A 4820-nucleotide genomic window follows, 5' to 3' on the forward strand; every position below is an offset into this window, starting at 1 on the left:
CGCACACACTCTATAAAGAAACACTCAAAAAAAAAAAAAAAAAAAGAAAGAAAAAAGAAAGAAAGAAAGAAAGAAACACAGTTTGCCAGCCAACCATATTTAAAGAAACATCCAGGTGTTTATGCCTGCCTCTCAGAGGAGTCAGAGTACGTTCCTACGTTAACTTTCGTCACAGAAACTTCTAAACTTGCCAGAGGGCACTCGCTGGAGAGAGACAGAGAGAGAGGAAGAAAGGGAGAAGTACCCTGGGGACGGCCATCCCACAATCCCTTCTCCTCCGTATCTCCCTCCTTCCAGGATTTGGGGCATACACACATATACTCCAGGACTCGAAACATGCTGTCGGTCCTGCGCTGTGGCCTGCGGGATCCAGATCTGTAACCGCCAGGCCGGCCAGCCCTGGCACAGGAGCGTTCCTGAGCATTTGCCCATCCACCTTGCAAGCAGTCCTCAGGGCTCTCACGGGCTGCGGCTGTGGTGAGCGACGCCTCAGAGAGGCTAGCCCTCTCTCGTCTGCGAACTGGAATGTCCTCTCTCATAGGAAATCACACCCCTGCTGTTGACAGGGGACAGACGGGGCGAACGGGCTGCAGTTGACTGGGGTTCCTTGGATGCTGTGAACACACTGAGGTCCCGTTTTCAGTCCTCGGCACGTTTTCAGACCTAATTGGTCATTGCTCGAAACCTCAGAGACCAAATGCTGGAAGAAGAGTGAGTCACCCTGAGACCCTCGCGGTACGTATGCAAGTGTGCTCTTCCACATCCCAGGGGACAACGGTATCTAGAGGCCACCAAGCACGCAGGACAGAGCTGGCGGCTGGGGTCAGACCTGCAGGCTCGCTGTCTGGTCTGATCTAAGGAATCTTAACCTGTGCTCAGAGCTCATCTAGGTCCATGCAGCAACGACCCGCCAGCCCTGCAGGCACCTCCGAGAGCACATTCCAAGTCCTCTTCTCAACAGCCTCCCGATGTCTGAAGATGACTCAGTTGCACTGACTGGTGTCCCATTGGATGCTGTCATGGAACACGGACCGAAGTGTCTTCTCCATCCTGGTTGTCCCACACGAGAGCAATGTTTATCTGGAAGTTTTGTTGCCTACCCCGGACTCTGGCGTTGATGGGAGAAGTGTAGAAGAGGCCCGTTGAGTCTGCCTCACTGTACACTGGCTTCATTGGAACCCAAAGGCTTCCCTCGCATCTGGGGAAGGGCACAAGCATGCTGTGGGACCTCAGCCTAACCCACCGGGCTCAGAGCCACGCCGAGCTCCACACCTGGCTTCTCCCTCAGGAAACCTGTGGACGCTGACTTCACGTGCCTTTTCAAGATTCCGGTGAAATAAGACTCACCAAGAACGCCCGTCACGCCCAGCACGCGATGTGAGGGCCCAGCTCCTGCCATGATGTGTCGTGACTCTAAGGGCCTCCAGTGGGAGAAGTTTCGTCAACTACATCCCCCAGTGTCAGAACTCACATCCAACATGCTGGTGTCTCCTTACCGTGTCGCTCATGGTTAGTTCCACCTGGTGGATGAGTCCCATTGCCAAGTTACGCAAAAGGCTGTTTGTCTACACAGTGTCCGGATGTGGAAGGACTCGCCCCAGACCTGGAGAGCCTGTGAATACGAGCTGGGAAACTCGCTCTCTGCGTAGAGCGCCATCACCACGGCCACGGCAGCGCACCAGCGGCCGGGTGTTGGCACTGTGCAGGCCTGCGCTAAAGCTACGCGAGCACCCTGGCCCTGCACACGGCGCCCCGCGCTCACTTCAGCTCGCCCGTACTTCTCCCATCAGCAGTCGGCTTCAGTTTCCTGTCGCCAGAGCACGGCTGTGGGCCCTCACCGCTCCCCAAGCCCGTCCCCACGAAGTGCGGGTGTAACAGAAACCGGCACCCTCTGCAGCCGCTGGCACGTTCGGGGGTGCAGGCTGACTTCCGCTTTCAGTCTCGGAAGTCTTCCCTCTGGACTTCTCCATAGTCTTGCAGATGAAGAGCCGGTAAAATAGGGACACTGATTTTGCCTCCTTAGGAACACGTAAAGCGGAGAGGTGGTCAGCGCTGACCAGTGCACTTCCTCGACGGTCCGCCGGCGTTCCGCCGGGGTTCCTAGGGCACTTCACCGTTCAAGTCTCCTTTTCAGTTTGTAGACCTTGAGTATCGGGAACACTGAGCACAGAATGAATGCAAGTTACTTTTCATTATAAAGTGTTGCAAGATGTTTCACGTTACAGGTGTGATTGTTTCAAAGACGCTTCCTACCTTAGCAGCTTTTGCGTGGGAACTTCTTAAAACCAATGCCGACGTCCAGTGCCCTCTACGCCACCTCCTTCCTTAGGACCCCCTGCCCCAGCGTCGCGCTCCGCGTCCCCTCCCGCTCCTCTCAGCTGTCTCTGTCCTCCTTCCAGCTTCTGGCCGGGCCTACCGCTCAAACGTGGCCCTCCACCCCAGGTCAATCTAAAACGTCCATGTATGAGTCCACAGCCCTGCCTTTGACTTTTTTTCCACTAGACAATTACTTACGACATTTTTTTTCTATGAGACTTTTTTGCTATAGGGCAGCGTGTTCTCCGGAGAGACAGAGCCACCGAAAGTGAGAGATCACTCCTCGGGGGATGGCTACAGCACAGCTCCTTTTCCGGGGTCTTGGGCACGCATGCACAAGAACCTGTGTGAGCTTTAAGCTCCGGGTCTGGGTCTTTTTTTTTTTTTTGGAGAGGTTTTCACTATAGGGCGTGTGCGCTCGCCAGACAGACAGAGAGAGACATAGAGACAGAAAGCGAGAAATCACCCCCCAGGGGGGATGGTCACGCCCCAATCCCTTCTCCTCCGTTCTCCTCTTGGGACCTTGGGCACGCATGCACACGTGCCCGGCGTGAGTTTTAAGCCACCAGGTCCGGGACGCGAACCGCACGGGTCTGGGTCTTGAACCACAGTGGACTACGTAGGAGTCCACTGACATAACCTTATGCCATTTGCTGGTCCCTACATTTCTAAAACGATCTGAGAACTGTGTTACAGGCCATAGGACATGCAAGATGAAGGCTGTCACTGAAGAGACTCCTGGTCAGTTTGTCACCTCCCTGATGATGTCTTTCTCAAACCTGAGTGCACTGTGCGGCTTCTGCCCAAGCAGGCAGGTAGCACCCCGCGTGGCCGCGGCTTTGCAGCAGGGCAGGCCCAGCCTGGAGGCCTCTCGCCTCCCGCACTTGTCTGCCCTCACTGTGACTCACGCTGGCCCCGCTACTCCAGCCCGGTCTGCTCCCGGTGCAAACGCAGGAGGATCTGGAGGGCCGGTCTGCCATGTCTGAGCCACGCCACACTCCTCTTCATCCCAGTGCTGCTCTGCTTCCCAGGCCCCTCAGGCCAGGCTGAGCCAGGGCCACTGGGCCATGTCCTGGTGTGGGATACGCCACTCCCCGCCCACCCGGCCTCTAGCCCTTCCATCAGCGCTGCCTGTCCGATAGCCCTTGATCCCGGAGACAATTGACTTGCTGAATAGAGTTCAAAGGCTGCTCTAGGGGCATGCTACAGGGACCTCCATGGAGGGTGGCTAAGCTCCCATGATGTGGCATCTCTGACACAGTCTCTACAGAGACAGCTACTGCTGACTGATGTTGATACAGTAGCTGCAATTTTTATATGATGATTACTATTGTTGTAGCCAATATATTGGTTATGAGACACAGAAAGAGAATACGAAAGCAAAATTTCCATTTGGGGGAATTTATAAAATAAAATTCATCAAAATAAGAATGGGGGAGTGATTGCCATCAGTCAATGTGTACCAACAGTATATAAATCAGCGGGGCCAGCAGATGGCATGGTGGTTAAGAGTATGAGACTCCCACATGTCCAACCATGGTTCGAGTTCCGGACCTGGTGGTTTACTTTCTCATTTTCCCTCTCTCTCTTTCACACTCTGTCCATCTTTGATCAAAGTAAGGTAAGTAAATAAAGTTAAATAAAATAATTCTTTAAAAAGTATATAAATCAACGATCGTGAAAAAGGATATTTATATTCAATTTGGCCCAAAACAGTGGGAAATTATGAAATGAAAAGCATCCATGTCTAGTAAGAGTGTACCCAGCTCATGCTCACAAACCCTCTCAGGGGCTCACTGCCCCAGGCCAGGCCACGCGGTGACACCCAGGTCTCCCCCCACAGTTCCTGCCTCTCTGGAGAGCCCGCTGGCCGGCCTGGGCAGTCTCTGGGCTTGGGGTTCCTAGGGCACTTCACCGTTCAAGTCTCCTTTTCAGTTTGTAGACCTTGAGTATCGGGAACACTGAGCACAGAATGAATGCAAGTTACTTTTCATTATAAAGTGTTGCAAGATGTTTCACGTTACAGGTGTGATTGTTTCAAAGACGCTTCCTACCTTAGCAGCTTTTGCGTGGGAACTTCTTAAAACCAATGCCGACGTCCAGTGCCCTCTACGCCACCTCCTTCCTTAGGACCCCCTGCCCCAGCGTCGCGCTCCGCGTCCCCTCCCGCTCCTCTCAGCTGTCTCTGTCCTCCTTCCAGCTTCTGGCCGGGCCTACCGCTCAAACGTGGCCCTCCACCCCAGGTCAATCTAAAACGTCCATGTATGAGTCCACAGCCCTGCCTTTGACTTTTTTTCCACTAGACAATTACTTACGACATTTTTTTTCTATGAGACTTTTTTGCTATAGGGCAGCGTGTTCTCCGGAGAGACAGAGCCACCGAAAGTGAGAGATCCCTCCTCGGGGGATGGCTACAGCACAGCTCCTTTTCCGGGGTCTTGGGCACGCATGCACAAGAACCTGTGTGAGCTTTAAGCTCCGGGTCTGGGTCTTTTTTTTTTTTT

Source organism: Tupaia chinensis, unplaced genomic scaffold (assembly GCF_000334495.1).
Source record: "Tupaia chinensis unplaced genomic scaffold, TupChi_1.0 Scaffold138080_1, whole genome shotgun sequence".
NCBI lineage: Eukaryota > Metazoa > Chordata > Mammalia > Scandentia > Tupaiidae > Tupaia > Tupaia belangeri.